Genomic DNA, 20,843 nt, shown 5'->3' on the forward strand with positions numbered 1-20,843 from the left:
CCGTCAACCCTCAAAATAGTGTGACCGGGGAGGCACAAGGTGGAACAGCCCAGAAATCCATCGAGTCTTGGAGGGATGCACTGACTCCTGGAGTGAGCAAGGGAGGCCTGCCATCCTGGAAGAGAATGCCTGGAGACTGTCATCTCGCTAATGGTTTATAAAACATCACACAACAGAAGCACCTAATGAAGAGGCCTTAGGCCCATTAGAATCCAGCTTTCAGGCTTCAGGATGTTACCTGAGCACTTCTCTTGTGCTTCCTACAGCTCCTGTCCCATGTGTCTAGCTGTGCAATCTACAGACTTTCTTGCTCGGCGCATTTTATGTGGTTTCTGCCCAACCTGAATTTCCTTCTCACTTACAACTGGCATCTCTTGGTTAAAGCAACTGATACTTTCTCGTATTTCTTGCAGCATCTTGCTCAGGGGCTGAGACTGTGGTCACGTGATACCTTTCTCAGTTACATGAGGTCAGTTGTATAGAGAATTGGAAAATTTTCCCGAAGACCTTACCTTCAGAAGACACAACTTGTTTTGAATAAAGCAAATCCATTTCAGCCAAGTCTTCCTGGTTCTGTCTTTCATGAGTATCTATGTCCTGCCCACAGATCCAACCTTTGACTGTGATAAGATGGATGTGACCACAGTCCGTGTGGTCAGAGTGGTCCAATGCAAGCCAAGCACTGTCCTCACTTGGGTGAGCGTGACAGCAAAGAGGGAAGTCCCGCCTCAGCCTTCATGTTGAACTTGGGATGTCCATCCAAGTATTCTTGGTTTATTCTACCCAGAAAAAATTATTTAGGAGCATGTGGTTAGAAGGGAGAAGAGAAGCAAGTTTATAAAAAAAAAAAATAACTGGAAAGATGAGGCAAAGCATTACCTAATAATTTATTATAATTTAATGAATAATTTCACTTGTTCTTTCATTATCATATTTTTTTTTAGCATCTACTTAAGTCAGACACTGTGTTCATCATATAAGCACCAGTATTACATACGGAATTTTTGATCTTTGGACTGTCATCAATGAATGACTGAATAAATGAACAAAAGCCAGAATTAGAATATAATTTTTAGGCTGTTGAAAGCCTTTAATATTAGTTCACACCAACTCTGATAGTGTTTTAGAAGGTCTAAAGTGTTTTAGTCATATGAGGCAGTGCCTGTCTGAATTTTTAAACTTTCATTCCACAGAAAGAGATGCTTTAGATCACAACCCAGTGTGTAAACACATACACACACACACACACACATTTCTGTCAATAGCAGGCTTTTTTTTTAATTGTTGATCCCAACCCACTGAGCCTCTTGATGAAAGTGAAAGAGGAGAGTAAACAAGCTGGCTTAAAATTCAACATTCAGAAAACTAAGATCATGACATCCGGTCCCATCACTTCATGGCAAATAGATGGGGAAACAGTGGAAACAGCGAGAAACTTTATTTTGGGGGGCCCCAAAATCACTGCAGATCGTGACTGCAGCCATGAAATTAAAAAGACGCTTGCACCTTGGAAGAAAAGTTATGACCAAACTAGACAGCATATTAAAAAGTAGAGACATTACTTTGCTAACAAAGGTCCATCTAGTCAAAGCTATGGTTTTTCCAGTAATCATGCAGGTCAGGAAGCAACAGTTAGAAGTGGCCATGGAACAACAGACTGGTTCCATAAAGGAAAAGGAGTACGTCAAGGCTGTATATTGTCACCCTGCTTATTTAACTTATATGCAGAGTACATCATGAGAAATGCTGGGCTGGAAGAAGCACAAGCTGGAATCAAGATTGCTGGGAAAAATATCAATAACCTCAGATATGCAGATGATTCCACCCTTATGGTAGAAAGTGAAGAAGAACTAAAGAGCCTCTTGATGAAAGTGAAAGAGGAGAGTGAAAAAGTTGGCTTAAAGCTCAACTTTCAGAAAACTAAGAATTGGCATCCAGTCCCATCACTTCATGGCAAATAGATTGGGAAACAGTGGAAACAGTGGCTGACTTTTATTTTTTTGAACTCCAAAATCACTGTAGATGGTGATTTCAGCCATGAATTTAAAAGATGCTTACTCCTTGGAAGGAAAGTTATGAGCAACCTAGACAGCATATTAAAAAGCAGAGACATTACTTTGTCAACAAAGGTCTGTCTAGTCAAGGCTATGATTTTTCCAGTAGTCAAGTATGGATAAAGAGTTGGACTATAAAGAAAGCTGAAAACTGAAGAATTGATGCTTTTGAACTGTGGTGTCGGAGAAGACTCTTGAGGGTCCCTTGGACTACAAGGAGACCCAACCAGTCCATCCTAAAGGAAGTAAGTCTTGAGTATTCATTGGAAGGACTGATGCTGAAGCTGAAACTCCAATACTTTGGCCACGTGCTGCGAAGAACTGACTCATTGGAAAAGACCCTGATGCTGGGAAAAACTGAAGGCGGGAGGAGAAGGGGATGACAGAGGATTATATGGTTGGATAGCATCATCGACTCAATGGGCATGAGTTTGGGTAAACTCCGGGAGTTGGCGAAAGACAGGGAGGCTTGGCATGCTGTAGTCTACGGGGTCTCAAAGAGTCAGACATGACTGAGTGACTGAATTGAACTGAACTGAACCCATTAAATTGGTCTCATGACCACAGGTTGTGACCGCAGTTGGCATGACACCCCGTGGGCCACCAGCGCAGCAACCCTCTGCCCTGGCTGCCCAGGGGAGTCACTGGGAGCTTCCTAAAAAAAGTACAGGGGCTTTCCTGGTGGTCCAGTGGTCAAGAACTCACCTTCCAATGCTGAGGACATGGGTTTGATCCCCGGTCAGGGAACTAAGATCCCACATGCCTCGGGGCAACTAAGCCTGCTCACCACAACTAGAGAGAAGCTCAAGTGCCTCATCTAAGACCCAACAGAGCCAAATAAATAAACAAATAAAATATCACAAATAATGATAAATAAAAATAAAAAAATACATATGCCTGGTCCCCTACCCCAGACCAACTGAACCCAAATCTGGCGGTGAGATCTGAGTTTTGCTGTTAAAGCTCCCTGTCTTTAACACAGTCCCATGAGCAGTAACAGTTAGCATCACCACTCTACATCATGGAAAATGTCCTTTTAAAATAAACAATTACCACCTTAATCATATAAGTGACACATGCACCTACTGAAAATTTCAGTAGCATAGATGGTTATGAAATAAAAACTGAGGCGCTGGATCGATGCCTTACTTCTCACTTCTGCTGTCTATAGATAAACATTAACATCTCCTTCCCCAAAACTCTTGTTGCATATTCGGGAATCCACTGATATACAGTTTCCACAAGTTTACATTTCCAGATAACTTTAATAATAGGTTTCCAGGTTATAAAAGTTACTGATGGTATTTTGATGAAGATTACATTGGATTTCTGGATTAGTTCAGTTCAGTTCAGTCGCTCAGTCGTGTCCAATTCTCTGCAACCCCCTGGACTGCAGCACACCAGGCCTCCCTGTCCATCACCAACTCCCAGAGCTTGCTCAAACTCATGTCCATTGAGTTGGCAATGCCATCCAACCATATAATCCTCTGTCATCCCTTTCTCCTCCTGCCTTCAGTCTTTCCCAGCATCAGGGTCTTTTCCAATGAGTCAGTTCTTCACATCACGTGGCCAAAGTATTGGAGTTTCAGCTTCAGCATCAGTCCTGCCAATGAATACTCAGGACTTATTTCCTTTTGGATGGACTGATTGGATCTCCTTGCTGTCCAAGGGACTCTCAAGAGTCTTCTCCGACACCACAGTTCAAAAGCATCAATTCTTCGGCACTCAGCTTTCTTTATAATCCAATTCTCATATCCACACATGACTACTGGAAAAACCATAGCCTTGACTAGACGGACCTTTGTTGACAAAGTAATGTCTCTGCTTTTTAATATGCTGTCTAGGTTGCTCACAACTTTCCTTCCAATGAGTAAGCATCTTTTAAATTCATGGCTGAAATCACCATCTACAGTGATTTTGGAGTCCAAAAAAATAAGTCAGCCACTGTTTCCACTATTTCCCCATCTATTTGCCATGAAGTGATGGGACCGGATGCCAGGATCATAGTTTTCTGAAAGTTGAGTTTTAAGCCAACATTTTCCCTCTCCTCTTTCATTTTCATCAAGAGGCTCTTTAGTTCTTCTTCACTTTCTGCCATAAGGGTGGTGTCATCTGCATATCTGAGGTTACTGATATTTCTCCCAGCAATCTTGATTCCAGCTTGTGCTTCTTCCAGCCCAGTATTTCTCATGATGTATTCTGCATAAGTTAAATAAGCAGGGTGACAATATACAGCCTTGATGTACTCCTTTCCAGATTTGGAACCAGTCTGTTGTTCCATGTCCAGATTAATTTCGGGTAAATTGATCTGTTAACAGTATTAAGAAAAAAATAGGTCTTTTTATTCATTCAATTACATTTTTATGTCCTTCAAGAAAATATTACAGTTTAAAAAATATATAGGTGTACCCATTTCTTCTTAAGTTTATTCTAGGTCTTATTTTTACACTCTTATAAATGAGGTAGATTGCCTCATTACATTTTATAGCTAAATACTGCCTGTTTATTGAAATGCTGCTGAATGTGGATATTAATTTTGAAATCAGTCCACCTAGCTGAATTACCATCTGTTGTTACAGAATTTCACCCAATTGATTCTTTTGTACTTTCTATGTAAACAACTACATTGTCTAAAAATAGTAATCACTTTTTATCCTCGCCTTATATTTTTCTCTAATTACATGACCAATGCTTTCAAAACAACAAATTTTAATTTGAGATGATTCCAGAAAGTAACATCTATTATAATGACCTATTATTTAATGACTTATAGTGAAGAGTTATATATACTATATATATATAGGCATATTGGACTGAGGAAAGATAAAACCTGGTAAAATCACTCTCAATAAGTTTTTTCATTTACCTTTTTCTTTCAAAGACTGTCAACTTTAAAGAAAAACACCATTCCCCCATATTTGTTATTATCACAGCTGAGATTTTATCATGTATGCATATAACAGGGGCTTCCCGAGTGGCTCAGTGGTATGGAACGTACCTGCCAATGCAGGAGACTTGGGTTCGACCCCTGAATCAGGAAGATCCCCTGGAAAAGGGAATGGCTACTCACTCCAATATTCTTGCCTGGAGAATCCCATAGATAGAGGAGCCTGGTGGGCTACGGTCCATGGGGTCACAAAGAGTTGGACAAGACTGAGCAACTAACACTTTCACACCTGAAACTAATATAATGTGACATTGTCAGTGAAAGTCATTCAGTCGTGTCCAACTCTTTGCAACCCCATGGACTATACAGTCCATGGAATTCTCCAGGCCAGAACACTGGAGTGAATAGCCTTTCCCTTCTTCAGGGAATCTTCTCAAACCAGGGATCGAACCCAGGTCTTCTGCATTGCAGGTGGATGCTTTACCAGCTGAGCCATGTTAATTACACGTCAAAACAAAACCTAAACCAGCAACTCAATTTGTCACTAGCCACAGGGCTGGTGGCTGCCGTGGGCTCAGCACTGATCCCAGACCACTTGCATCGCTGCAGAAAGTCCTACTGGGCAGCACTGGCCGAGCCATCACTTTGGCCACAGAGCCGAGAACTTGACACAGTCACCCTCAGAAAAGCAAAGTCAGGCAGACTCGACTCCACCTCCTCCCAGGCCAGTGCTTCCTATTTCCAGGAATGACAGCAGTTCTCTGCTGCTGGAGATGGACAGCCTCAAGGTGCCAATCCAGGAAACAGTCTTCTATGCAACATATTTCCATGACAAAAGGAAGCAGTCCTGTGGCTGGAATCGTCCAGACCATGAGTTCAGGGGTCTTTTCATATTTTTTAAAGAGAAAACAAAAGAGGCAACAACTCCTGTTTTCCTTTCCATTCAGTTCCTTCCAGGTCCTTGAGCTCCGAGGCAGGGAACCATGCTGTTCTCCCTGTGTCCAGCCCACGGCCCAGCAACCAGGCTGGGAGGGGAAGAAAATGACAATGTCACCTTGTCCCTTAGGAAACACTTGCTCAAAGTTCTGTGTCCACAGCAGGGCAGGCTGGAGTGCACCAGCTGGCCAGGTGAGGGCCCAAGAAGTCAAGGGCCACGGGTGCAAAGGTGGGGGGAACCCAGCTCCCTGTCCCTGCTCCCCGCATGCCCCACCCCCCTTCCCTTCTGCAGATGGAGAGCTGGCCAAGTTTCTTCCCCGGAACACTGAACTCCTGCGCTCAGCCTCCAGCCCCTGTTCAGAGCGCAGTGTCATCACTGAACTGCGGTCTGAGGGCAACCCAGCAGCTGCTTGCTCTGTCCTTTAAAGAAAACAAAAACAGCAGAAACTTCCACTCCAGAGCCTACGCGTGGAGCCAAACCACCGCCTACCTTGGGCCTGGGATGAAGCCCTGGGGAAAAGTTCTGACTGTGTGAATGCCCAGAGCTGCTGGGGACCAGAGCTGTGACCTCCTGGAGTTCACAGGACCATCTTCCTTCCATGGAGGCTCTTGGGAAGGAGAATTAGCCAAGTATAAGCTGCAGCTGCTGCTGCTTACAATAACAACAACAATAATAATATAGTGGCACTTTTCACTTTTCCCCTCATCAACTTCCTTAATTCTCACAGCAACCCTGCCTGGAAGTTCTTTTCCTATCTTCATCCTGCAGATGCGGAGATTGGCTTTGTTGTCGCTGTTTGCTCGCTCAGTCGTGTCCAATTCTTTGGGACCCCATGGACTATAGACCGCCAGGCTCCTTTGTCCGTGGGATCCTCCAGACAAGAATACTGGAGTGAGTTGCCATTTCCTTCTCCAAGGAATCTTCCTGACCCAGGGATCGAACCTGCATCTCCTGTGACTCCAGCATTGGCAGGCAGATTCTTTACCACTGAGCCATCTGAGAAGCCCCCTATAAATAATTACTCGACATTTATTTGAAGGCAAGGTTTTCATGGCCCAAACAGAAGAACCAAAACCCCTAAGTTGAGCAGACAATCCTCTTCAGAAAGCAGACTGTTAATTGTATGGGAAATTTTTTACCGCTGTTCTTTCCCCCATATTTATCTATGTCAAAGAAACCGTCATAATAAATTACGACTTGAATTTGGGGGCAATGTAAGAGAAGCTCAGAGAAAATGAATAACCTTGTTAAGAAAACCCCTAATGCTTTTGCATGTCACTCGTCCTAAAAATGCTACAAAAGATACCTGAGAATTGACCTTGAAAGCCAGCTCCTGGGGCCAGCATGTGATTCACTGTGGTCTTACTATTCTCATCAGCCAGGAGGATCTAAGTTATTAATACACTGGAGGGAGCTTTCTGGCTTCCAAGTGATGTCTTCGGTATTAGCTAATCTGGATGTTCAGAAGAGGCTGAGAAGATGCACGATGTGACCTTAGTTTTATCAGAAGGTGATAAAACTCAGGTTCAGAAGGGTGTTAAACAACTCACTCGAGGTCATGTGGTTGGAAGGAGCCACTGCTGCTGATGGAAAAGCATCCAGAATCCAGATGAGCCAACCATCCCTGATGCCCTGGTGAGATGCGGTTCAGTGACTCAAGTGTCTTTGATGCTGTCAGAAAGCGAGAGTGCTTCTTAGTTGATTGTTAGGAAAGAGGCTATTTAGATTATTACAGATGTTCAGGCCTGAAAATGAAGGAAATCAGGTAGCTGCGAATTTAACAACTGCATACAGAAATTACATAATGCCTTAGACTCCCTAGCTCCCAGGCTCACAACTCTATCATCACAAAGACAAAGGAAGGTGTAAGATTCACTAAGGTAACTTTGGGTCCTCACAATGACTCACAGGGCTTCCCTGGAGGCTCAGACAGTAAAGAATCTGGCAAGAGACATGGGCTTGATTCCTGGGTCAGGAAGATTCTCTGAAGGAAAAAGTGGCAACCCACTCCAGTATTCTTGCCTAGAGGATTCCATGGACAGAGAAGCCCGGTGGGCTACAGTCCATGGGGCTGCAAAGAGCGACTAACACGTTCACTTTTCAATGACTCACAACTGTGGAGTGAGATTCCATAACCCATCAACCAGGCTGGAAGGAGGAGGCTGAAAATTCTCAAGCCAGGAACTTTGCAAACTTGCTGACAACAGAATACACTGCCAAGTTCCCTCTTTACCCCAAAGTCACTGGAGTCTGGGTGGACAAGAAGAGCAAAAATGGATCTAAAATGTTTTCTAGTCTATTGACTCTAAACAAAGAAAAGCACCATTGAATTTGGTAGTTGACACTTTGTGACCTGAAGAGGAGGGTGGCACCACTGCCCGGCCAATTCCTGAGGTTTGTCTGTAAAACTGGGCACAGCAAAGGAGGCCCACATTTGTCTCCTCCTCAAAGACACTGTGATCCTAATGCTATTTGGAAAAACTCTTCCACTCGGTACATGAGCACTTGGAGCCCTGGCTAATCTCCAAAGATCTGAGGTATGAGCCTACTTCTACACCAACCTGGCAATGTCCTGAAGGCTCTTTGTCTTTCACAGACAGATTTCTGTCTGTCCTTCACAGGGCCACGTGTGCTTCCAGTCTACGTGAAGCACAGGTGACCCCTCCTCTTTGGCGAAAGAAAAAAAAAAAAAGAATAGTGGATTCAGGATCACTTTGAAGAAGTGAAAGCAAATGATAAGATAAAAGCAAGAGGCGGTCACCTGCTCACACCTGGAATATTGACCCCATAGGGCCAGTGACCACACTCCTCTTCAAGACCTTCTAGTCACCTACCACACTCTCCTTCTTAAAGCTTTCCCACCACCTAAAATGACCCTTTTCTCTTTTCATCTACCTCTGAATTTAAAACTCCCAGCTTGTTACCTCTGACTTCAAATATTCCCTATGATACCTGTTGAACTCTTGTCTCATTTGTGGCAGAAACCCATGAAATCATATGAAATCTATACCCTTTTCCTCATTTGCTTTCTAAGGAGGGAGGGGGAGGCTCCCCCAAAGATCCTTATTTTGCCAAATTCTCTAGACTATCTGGAGAGATGGGAGCATACAATCTGCACACGGCCTGGCTATGTGCTCCGTTGCTAGGTCGTGTCTGACTACTTGCAACCGCATGGACTGCAGCCCACCAGGCTCCTCTGTCCATGGGATTCTCCAGGCAAGAATACTGGAATGCGTTGCCATGCCCTCCTTCAGAGGATCTTCCCAACCCAGGGATCAAACCCATGTCTCTTATGTCTCCTGCATTGGCAGGCAGGTTCTTTACCACTAGTACCAGTTGTGTGGCCTGGGAGGAGGAGAAAAAGAAAGGCGGAGAAGGAAGGGGAGGAGAAGACATAGATGGATCTCTAGGGGTCATTTTTGGGGAAAGAGGAAAAATATTCAAAGAAGATTTTTAGAAATCTTTGCTTTATAATGTAAGATGCAATTCCCACCTTTGTTTTTAGGCATCCAAACTTTTTTGAGAATCTTCAACAGGATCCTGTGCGTGTGTGTGTGTGTGTGTGTGTGTGTGTGTGTGTTGATGTAACAATGTACTGAGACTGACCTTAAGATGAAGACTTACTGGATACATTTAAATTATAAGTGTTATGGAAGTTCTCTTACATAATTTTCACATGTGTGTGTCTTGTTTCACCCTAAATTATGTATCCATACTTCCTGAGATGATAACTGAGGCCACATAATTATCCTCTGTACCTAGCATATAGGCTATCAGTGTCTTACATATGAGAAAGTGAAGTTAAAGTGCCCATAGCTCAGTTGTGTCCAACTCTTTGTGACCCCTGGACTGTAGCCCGCCAGGCTCCTCTGTCCATGGAATTCTCCAGGCAAGAATACTGGAGTGGGTAAGCCATTCCCTTCTCCAGGGGGCCTTCCCCGCTCAGGGATCGAACCTGGGTCTCCTGCACAGCAGACAGATTCTTTACCGTCTAAGCCACCAGGGAAGCCCCTCACATATGAGAAATACCCATTAAATATTTCATTGCTTGATTGATAGGAAAAGCATGTTTGCCAATTATTTTATTTATAATATATAATTATATTTATAATTATTACAATTATTCTGAAATGACAATGAGGAGCCAATATTTTACAACAGAAGAGAATCAAGGATGTTAGCAAAAGGACACATTTTGGTTGGGATTTTTTTAAAAGATACTCTATTTGGTGAGGCATAACCATGTTCCTACTAACTTTGGAAAGAAACACTTCATACTCAGTCTTATGCTAAGAGAAACAGAACTGCCTATATGCCACTGGGTGCAATTGCTGGCATGACTTTCCAGTCAAATTTCCAAGCAGAATAACCTCTAAGAGGACCCTACCTCAGGCTTTGGAAGGTTGTCTCAGGAGAAATGAACTGTGGTCTAAGAGGATCCTGAGCGGATGAATGCCGGTAAATCTTTAACAACTGACTTCAGAAAAAAAAAAAAAGGCTTGGTCTGCACTGTGGCCAATTTCCATGGTGTAAGGACTCTCAAAATGGCAGATCTCAAGCTGTCTACATGGCATCGCTGAGTACAGAACTACAAAGAAACAGGCAAAATGAGCGCTTGGATCCAGTACAAGTCAGCTCCAGGGCCCACTGATTCTGAGACTGTCCCCACAAGGATGACCAAAGAGCAGGTCTACAAATTACAGAGGATGGTGGGGGTTTTGTGTGTGTCTATGTGTGTTCTTTCAGAAACATGAGGCTGAGACTCAGAAAAGTTACACAAGGCACCAAGAACTATTTTCAAAGCATTACAGAAAGAAAAAAATACAAGAATACACATACCAGGCCATTCAGCCCGCTGACAAAGCATCCTTTCATACAGTATTAGGGGTTGCAAAGACATCTCAAATTTCATTACCGCACCGGGCTAACATGAGCACTAGGAGAGCTGGAACAGCACAATTACGCTCGGTTAAGACCTTGCAGGTCGTCCACCGGCTCCTTCGAGGTAGGAGGTTTTATTCTGATGGGCACAGAATGAGGCGTGCGCCAGCATCTGCGCTTAGGTCAATCAGCTGAAGATTTCTCATCCGCCTCGCCACATCCTTTTGCATCTGACACGCCATTAGAACATTGAAACGCTCTTCTGTGCCCGGTTCCCCCAGGGCCCAACTAAGATGTGCTGACATGCGTGTGCCTGGTGACCCGCAAAACGGTGAACAAGCTTCAAACAACTAAGAGCTTGCTGTACATCACCGCAGTTTGTTTAAAGCAATCTCCTCGTTGTAAGTGGTATAAGTGCGTGAGCAGGCACGCACCGGCCCACCTGCTCTCCGTCCCCAAAGCCCCCCTTCTCCCCGCCCACCCCCATCTACTGCCTGAAACCACAGAGAGAAACAGATGGGGGCCCACAAAGGGCTCCTCTTCACTGCGGTCAACTGATCTTCTTTTTTCCAAATCTTAAGAACAATGTTCCCCAGGAATCTGAAAACAAAGACTAGATTCCAAAATAATTACTGTGAATGTATATGGAGAACCTCTCTCTTTCAATGAAGCCCAAAGAATTTCATGATGTGAAATATGCTGTACTACTGGAAATTACATATATTTTACTCTGGGGGAAATTTTACAGAGCCGGATGTTGCAACTTCCTGGGGTCAACTATTTTCTCTTTTAAAATTCTATGTGTGTGTGTGCATGCTCTGACTCTTTGAGACCACAGGGACTAGCTCACCAGGCTCCTCTGTCCATGGGATTCTCCAGGCAAGAATACTGGAGTGGGTTGCCATTCCCTTCTCCAGGGGATCTTCCTGACCCAGGAATCGAACCCATGTCTCTTACGTGTCCTGCATTAGCAGGTGGGTTCTTCACCACTGAACCACCTGGGAAGCCCTTATGAAGGTGAAAAAATAAATCAAAAACCTCTTTTTTAAAATATGAAATATGTAGTTTCTAATATTTTATATTGATTCTAAGCTTCTTTTCTTATATTTAAACCAAGAGGTATCATAAGCCAAGTTTATATTATTTCCCCTGAATATACTGCTTTAACTCACCCACGCTAGAGCTCATTTGCTATTTCTCTACCCACTCACGAAATCTCCCAAGATTGTACTACGGTTTATCCCTATCAGTCTGACATTTCACTTCCATCTTTAATTTCAGAGATCTCACTGTGTACTTTCTGATCCAAATCACTTATAAAACTACTAAATAAACTCGTAACATGTTTCCATCTGGAGGAGCAAATATTTTCCGCTGCTTCTGATTTCCTATTAAGCCAATTCTTTATCTACTGCAAAACAAAATACGACCCCCATTTGCCCCCTGACTGGTGGCAAAAGACTATTCCACAGTTTTTCATCAACATTCTTTATCTTATAAAGAGGGGAACATCATACAGTGGAAAGACTAGCTTATAAAGCTAAACCACCTGCGTGGGTGTTCACCAGTGGCCTGACCCAGCATCCCTGAGCGGCAGCTTTCTCATCTGTAAAGTAAAGGTAACATACCAATCCTTATAAAGGAGGCAATGATCCTTTAAGATCAAGCACAATCAGTGTCGGTTTCCCAGGTGGCGCTAGTGGTCAAGAGCCTGCTTGCCATTGCAGGAGACTTTAGAGATGCAGGCTCCATCCCTGGGTCGGGAAGATCCCCTGGAGAAGGAAATGGCAACCCACTCCAGTATTCTTGCCTGGAGAATCCCATGGGCAGAGGAGCCTGGCGGGCTACAATCCAAAGGGTCGCAAAAAGTTGGACGCAACTGAAGTGACTTAGCATAGAACAGCACATAATGAATGTCAAGCTGTGTATCTGACATACGGTAGATTTTCAATACATACAAACTATCCTTATAAATATCTGAAGCCCAGAAGCATTAATTTGCTGCAGACTTCTTGGAAATAAAACACATGGACAATGTTAACCATACTCCAAATGTAAAAAAAGTAAAAACCGTGCTCCAGCGACGCAAATAACTTGCTTCTTCTTTTCACTTTTATTGTACTGTCAGGTTTGATAAAGCAGCAACATACTTTAACATTCAATGTTGATAGATAATGATGGTGCATTTCAAACTCCAATAAACATGCAGGCTTCATTCTCCACAGGAGCAGTGGTCGCTTTTAGGGAGTCTCTGAAATCTTTGATAGGAAAGAAGTGTGGGGTCCTGAGTGGTGATGGTGAGGGTGATGAAGCCAGGAGGAGAGTCTATTCCAAGCCTGCAGACCATCAGTACTGTCCTTTCCAAACCACAGACAGACAGTTAGTGTGAGTCAGTGGTGACAACGGGCCGCCTGACGTACAGATCTGTCTTGGGGATCACACTGCCTGGCTCCAGTGGAGAGCAGCTACTGGTCTGGAAGGAGTTTCACATTCTTTGTGATCATGGGTCATAACCATAACTCCGTGGATGCTGGGCAGAGACCGTTTCAACCTGACGAGAGCTTTAGACACTCTCTGGCCGGGGATTTCTTAAGCTGAGTAAATGCGTGTGTGGCATGGAGGGTCAGGGGGAGCGTCCAATTAATTGGGGAAAATGGAACTAACCAGGGGAAGGGAGGGCTTCCGTGATGGCTCAGCAGTAAAGAATCCACCTGCAGTGTAGGAGGCACAGGAGACTCGGGTTCAAACCCTGGGTCAGGAAGATCCCCTGAAGGAGGGAATGGCAACCCACTCCAGGATTCTTGTCTGGGAATCCCATGGACGAGAGGAGCCTGGCGGGCTACAGTCGGTGGTCGCAAAGAGTCAGATGTGACAATGCACATACACACAGGGGAAGGGGAAGACTGATGTGATGGAAGGAGGGGGCGGGATGTGTGTGGTGTGTTAGTCACTCAGTCCTGTCGAACTCTTTTCGACCCGATGGACTGTAGCCTGCCAGGCTCCTCTGTCCGTGGGATTCTCTAGGTAAGAATACTGGAGTGGGTTGCCACCGCCTCTCCAAAAGATCTTCTGGACCCAGGAATCGAGTCCAGAAGATAACCCAGGTCTCCTGTATTAAAGGCAGATTCTTTACAATCTGAACCACCAGGGAAGCCCCAGGTGGGACAGAGGAACCAAGGGAATGTCATCACTATCCTTTCTCTTCCTCTTTTTTTTTTTTAATTTTTGAACATTTTATAAAAGATTTTTTTGATGTGGACCACTTTTTTAAAGTCTTTATTGAATTTGTTACAATGTTGCTTCTGCTTTATGCTTTGGTTTTTTGGCCACGAGGCGTGGGGGATCTTAGCTCTGTGTCCAGGGACTAAACCTGCACCCCCTGAACTGGAAGGCAAAGTATCAGCCACTGGACTGCCAGGGAATTCCCCACTCTCCCTTCCTCTTAAAGAAGTTCCCCCATCATCACTTATGTGCTATCTTGCTAGCTGCCTATTTCTAGAGAGTTGCACTGTCAGATTTGATAAAGTAACAGCATTCTCTAATTTTCACTGTTGATAGATGATGATGACTCATTTCAAACTCCAACCAACACACAAGCTTCATTCTTCATATAGGCGGTGGTCCCTTTTAAGGCTAACATGCCAGATGCATATTTCTGCCTATTTTCAGACCCTTGCACTGACTCCTATAATTGTCATTGGATCCTAAAGGACATAGAAGGATTTCTTCCTAGAGGAAAGGAGATAGAACTGCAGCCAGTTCTTTCAGGACTATATTTGTTTGCGCAGCAGTAGATTTCTCTCCAAGTCACTGAGTCATCTTCCCAGACACAGAACTGAAACCTTCTTTTATTTGGAGATTGACATTTTCATATAGCGTTTCATAATAATGTGTTCAAAGGGCACATTTAAAATATATGAAATGTATATGAAATAAAGTCACTGAGAACTGGAGATATTAGGAGCCTCAAGCCAACAGGCTGGCTTAATAAAGAACCACAATAACTTGCAAAATAGAAATTCAGACTAGAGCCTGAAAGAAGTCCCTCTCTCACTCTTATCCACCTGAGTCCTAATATTTTCAGGTGCTGCCACAGAGAAGAATCTTTAACTAGATCATTTCACAATTATTTTTCCCCCACTTAAATAAAAATGTGCCATGTGGAATAAACTGCATCGAATTCAAAATACAGTGACTTCATATCTTTGGTGGCTGCCTCTTATACCACGCTGAGTCTGGCACAGCATCAACAATTCTGATGGCTTCTTGGAAGACCAACATTTCTCTTCCAGGCACTTACTGTTGCTTTTCGAATCTTTATGAAACCATCATCCTATCATGCATGCTAAGTCACTTCAGTCATGTCCAACTCTTTGCACCCCATAGACTGGAGTCTGCCAGGATCCTCTGTCTGTGGGATTTTCGAGGCAAGAACACTACACCTTAGGGAATTTCCTTCAATGAAACTAAATTTATGTTTCTATTATCCCCAAACATGTGCCTTCGTAGGAATCTAGTAAAAGGAGAATGAAAAGTGTTCCAGTGGTGATGTGCAGCGTGGAAGTCTGTCCTCCAAATTCAGCTGTTGTTGTTCAGTCACTAGGTCGTTTCGACTCTTCGCGACCCCATGGACTGAAGTACACCAGGCTTCCCTGTCTACCTCCTGGAACTTGCTCAAACTCATGTCTGTCAAGTCGGTGATGCCATTCAACCATCTCATCCTCTGTCGTCCCCTTCTCCTGCCTTCAATCTTTCTCAGCATCAGGGTCTTTTCCAGAGTCAGCTCTTGGCATCAGGTGGCCAAAGGATTGGAGCTTCGGCTTCAGCATCAGTCCTTCCAACAAATATTCAGGGTTGATTTCCTTTAGGATTAACCGGCTAGATCTTGCACTCCAAGGGACTCTTGAGAATCTTCTCCGGCACCACAATTTGAAAGCATCTATTCTTTGGCACTCAGCCTTCTTTATGGTCCAACGCTCACAAATAAAGATTTATAAACAATAAGAGAAAAGCTCCAGCTTTCCAGTTAAAAGTTACAATCGGCAAAGCACCCTCAACTTTCATTACAAGGAGGCACTGAAAGGAGTCCTTCACTGCTTTTTCCCACCTACAAGCCCTGGAAGCTTTAAAGGAGTCATAACTCAGAAGTCACTGTGGCTCCCTAAACTCTTAGGAACCACATCAGATAAGGCTAAACTCTTGATGGAAGTTAACCTTGAATTCCTGTTCTCCTGGCCACTTTTTCACTTGGTGTCTTGAAAAATGGATGAGAAATTCAGCTTCTGACCCAACACTCACACCCCACTATACAAAGCCAGCCCTATTAAAGGCTGGAGGATCATGAGAAAAGGTCACATATTCAACATATGTCAAATGACAGAGCATCCCACAGCGCATGTTCCTGTCTTTAAATATCCTTTTAGCCATTCTTTGTCCACCATCTCCTTCGAGGAGGCATCTCACCACCCTTTCCTCATGTCTTACCCAGCCCCCTCTCCCCGTTACCAATCCCTCGACTACCTGGACTGTCCTCTGAATTCTTCCCCTCAACTCTTCCTGTGTGAGTACAGGGTGGTTCCACCCTCCAGGCCCTGCCCCCACACGCATGGAGGTGCCAGACATACACAACAGCATCACAGGTACACGGACCCATTCCCTCCTGACAATGGGGTTGCACATATCACTGTCCCATCACACAGTACACATTTTCCCTAAGTTTGGGTGTTTTTAATCTTTTTAAAAACATTCTACCTCTTTTTGCCAGAGACCATCCAGTACTTTTGCACTCTATAAGGCTTCAGTTTCACATTTCATCGACAGAACAAATAACCTTATTTGCTCCCCAAATGGAAATTGTATAGAAGGATACATTTTCCCTTTCACAATTTGATAGCTAAATTGCTTGCAATAAGACTGACAGTAATTTTCTCTTCTTTAGAGACCCTGATTGTGTTGCCATGAAGCTCTGATGAATAAAGGTAGTCTCAGGTGGCTTTGCGGAGAAGGCAGTGGCACCCCACTCCAGTGCTCTTGCCTGGAAAATCCCGTGGACGGAGGAGCCTGGTAGGCTGCAGTCCATGGGGTCACGAAGAGTCGGACATGACTGAGCGACTTCACTTTCACTTTTCACTTTTATGCATTGGAGAAGGAAATGGCAACCCACTCCAGTGTTATTGCCTGGAGAATCCCAGGGATGGGGTCGCACAGAGTCGGACGCGACTGAAGTGACCTAACAGTAGCAGGTGGCTTTGAGAAGCTTAGAAAAACACACTCCCACTGCTGAGGGTCAAGGAACTACCATTAATCAATGCCTGACTCTGTGCTAGGTATTTATATCTACATCCTTAAAGTCACAATGTAATTAGTATTCTGTAAAGCAATCATGCTTCAATAAAAAAAATAAATAAAAAGAAAAAAAAAGAAATGTTCTAAACACATATGCTTAATAACTATCTCAGGTTATACTGGTGGCATCATTTTTAGTATCAAGTGACTTTTTAAAAAAAATTGTGTCCCTGTTTAATAGTTATGTCTTCTTTCATGCTGGAATTTATCCATTTTACAACTTTTCAAGTATCAGGACAAAATTTTAATGCCAAACACTTTCGTGGACTACTGTAAATTGAGGGAAAAAGTCCAAATGGCCAAAACTCATGGTACCTTTAACAACATGTTCAAATTAATGTCCTTTTTTGAATCATGATGGTGTTCACATCAGTCCTCCAGCCTCTTAGAGTGGGCTGTTAGGAGAAGACTCAAAGGAGGTGACATCTGAGCTGAGATGGGAAGAAGATCAAAGCAACAGCCAGTGTAAAGGTCGGAAGGTGATCGAAGGGCCTGCAATGATCAAAGCTGAGAAAAAGGCCAGTGTAAATGAGCAGGGTCAGCTTTCAAGAGGCGGCCAGGATCAGACACTGCAGGGCTTTGAAGTCCAGGTGAGGAGACTGACCTTGATTATAAGTGCAATGCGGACCATCGGGGGATGTTAATGGGGGGTGGCATTGATCTGATTTCAGATTTTACAAGATTGCTCCAGCTGCTGTGAGGCAAGAGATTGCGGGACTCGGGGTGGGCCAGCAGGAGGTCTGTCAGGAGGTTCCCCCCACATCTGCCCTGGTCCAGGGGAGAAAAGATGGGGCGTGGCCTAGAGGAGGAGCAGCTGAGAAGGGAGGGCAACCTGGCAATGGGTACCACCAGCTATTCAGTGTACACACGATGAGACCACGTGCATGGCAAGAGTTTGTCTCCAGGGGACGTTGGGGTGCCTTGTATGGAAACCTGGTCTCCTTTCAGTAACGGCAACTTTAAAATGCTGCAGAAGGCCTGTGGGAGACACGTGGCTCCTTTGCATCTAGAGGTGAGCTTGCCAAAGTCTCACATGAGCTGTTTTCATCTGCAGAACACTGGAAGTAATTCTTTTGCGCTGGAGTCTGAGGAGGCTCAATTAGTGAATGCTTATAGGGTGGTTAACAGGGAAAAATGAAAAAATGTTTAAATGTCAACTGTGACTCTGTCTAATTGTATTGGAAGTACTTAACTCTGAAGCTTGCTGAGACTTCCTCCTCCAACCAACAGCTATTCTCCGGGGATGGTAAGAAAGCAGGAACGGCCTTTTCTAACTGCAATCAAAGGTCCATTCGTCACCTTCACGCCATTTCCAGGGAAGGGTATAGGAATCAAATCCTGTAGAGAGGTGCTTCATTATCTTCTAGAAAACCATGTTAGATGATCATTTTTATGAGAAGAAGAGATGCGTGGCAAAATACCACAGTCTTTAATATCATTACAGAAGAATTCCTTCCAGATAAGTGACTGCCTTGAAGCATCTGTTTAGTTGCTCAGTCATGTCCGACTCTCTTTAACCCCATGGACTGTAGCCCACCAGGCTTCTCTGTCCATGGAATTTTCCGAGCAAGAATACTGGAGTGGGTTGCCATTTCCTCCTCCAGGGGATCTTCCCGACCCAGGGATCAAACCTACGTCTCCTACATCTCCTACACTGGCAGGCAGATTCCTTGCCTTGAAGCATCAAAGTAGTTTTAACTACTGCTGATGGATATCTCTTTCAAATGTAGGGCACACACTTCCCCACACATGGGGAGGTGTCTTAGTTATGATTGAACCTTTTCTCCACCTTTCAGAGTCATAAGTCACACGGTGACTCATGACTTGTGATGTTGCTGAGTGCTTCTCCTCCACAAGCTGTCACATTTCTCAGCATCCTCTACTGCTAAGCACTTGCCTCTTGCGGCCTCTTTGTGGGTCTTCTATCTTTTCCCTTGCAGCCAGGTCATCCATCATCGCAGACTGTAACTGTCATTATTTTTGCTCCGAAAACTCCTCATTTGTTATTTTAAATCTGCTGCAGACTGGAAAACTAGTTCACAAAGCTGTGAGCATTGTGTGCGACATCAAGAGTGAGCAGGCTCTGAGTGAGGGATGAGGCAGGTCTGTTTTGAGTTAAAGTGCTTTGAACTTTATGGTCTCTATTAGGACCGCGTGGAAGGCTCTGGAGCACGCGTCATTTCACAAACCAAAAAGAAAACACGAAGAAGCGATGCGTCTTCACCAGTCACTCTCACTATATTTGTTTCCTGTGGTTGCTGCTCACGCAATTTACTGTCATCATATTGGCTTAGAACTACACAAATCTATTATCCTACAGTTTCGGAGATGGTGTGAAATGGGTCTCACCGCACTCAGGTCAAGGTGACAGCAGAAGATGCTGCTTTCCTAGGCTCACAGCTTCCTTCCATCTTTAAAGTCGGCAGGGAGGCAGCTTTGAATCTCTCTGACTCTCACACTCTGCCTTTGTTATCACCTCTCCTTTTCTGAGCCTATTAAGGACTGTAGTGATGACGTTGGGCCCATTCAGATAATTCGGGATAATCTCCTTGGCACGGGGTCCTTAACCTCATCTGCCAGGTGAGGTACCAGAATCACACAGTCTGGAGGGAATTAGGATGCGGACATTTCCCATCAATTTTCAGGTATGGCTGAAGCTGCTGGGTCTCAGTGCACACTCTGAGCAGCGAAGGAAAAGGCTCAACCTGCCATCCTTCTGTTTCATCGGGCAAACTTGCAGGAAATGGACACGATTAAGTAGGCAAGGCTTCCACGACCAGTGTTACCATGCAGACTGCTGTCTCTGTGAACCTCCACAGCAGTTATTTTTTTGTCTTCTTGTTTGACACTCAATAGATATTGCCTTATATGATTAGTTACCATTCTATGCTACCTTATTTTCCAAACAAAACTAAAAATGCCTAGAGATTCAGGACAAACCTTGATCAATTTCTTCATATACTTAGCTCCCAAATTCCAACTCTGTACCTTGTACCAGGTAACTGCCCAAGAAATATTTGTTGACTATTCATGGATTTCCTTAGTAGGGGCTGTGGACCTATTAAAATTAGTTAGAATCACAAAGAGATGGAAATATGACTTTTGCTATGAAACTAAAAATTTATATCAGTTAAGTTTATAATTAGGTGTATATGCAATAAAGAGACAGAATGTGTATGTCTGTGTTAATAAACTGGGTTAATTACATAATGGGATTCTTTGAAAAGTTGGATGATTGAATAAAGGAGAATTTCAGAGCACCTGGACCTCTAAACTGCTTCACAATTACAGAAGGATTACATAAAACTGTATATCCCTATGAAAAACAAATTAAACAATAATCATGAATATTATCCAAAATAATAAAAGAACAGTGAGTAGCTGCTTGATGTGAATTATCAGGAACATTTTCATGATTGTTCTTTAATTAATTGCTCCATAATCTGAAAGCGTTCTCTGCCTCTCAGCATGCAAGGCACTCTAATACGGAGTTTCCTTCCCCGAACTTACTAACAGTCAGCTTGATACATCATGGCAATGAAAAGAGTACAGAGTCACATAGGAAAAGCACCTACATGTGACTGCCTCTTGGAATTCAGTACAGAATTACATCCTGCAATTAATATGAAGACCGCTGTCTGAATGACCGCCATCTCTCCAGGGGCCATCACTTCCCATCTGTGCTCCCTGGGAAAAGAGTTCCTGGCACGGCCCCTGAGGCAAGGCTGAGGACCCTCCC

The 20,843-nt window shown here is 43.9% G+C and overlaps 1 long non-coding RNA gene across 2 annotated transcripts in view; it reads right to left on the reverse strand.

Annotated features, from left to right (window-relative positions):
• Positions 1 to 20,843, reverse strand: part of LOC110127701 (uncharacterized) — a 57,695-nt gene that overhangs the window by 13,267 nt on the left and 23,585 nt on the right. For both annotated transcript variants that reach the window (XR_011482725.1, XR_011482724.1), the window contains exon 2: positions 513 to 779. This is a non-coding gene — a long non-coding RNA (uncharacterized lncRNA). The remainder of the gene's footprint in view (positions 1 to 512; positions 780 to 20,843) is intronic.

The sequence above is a fragment of the Odocoileus virginianus genome, chromosome 22 (assembly GCF_023699985.2).
Source record: "Odocoileus virginianus isolate 20LAN1187 ecotype Illinois chromosome 22, Ovbor_1.2, whole genome shotgun sequence".
Taxonomy (NCBI): Eukaryota; Metazoa; Chordata; class Mammalia; order Artiodactyla; family Cervidae; genus Odocoileus; species Odocoileus virginianus.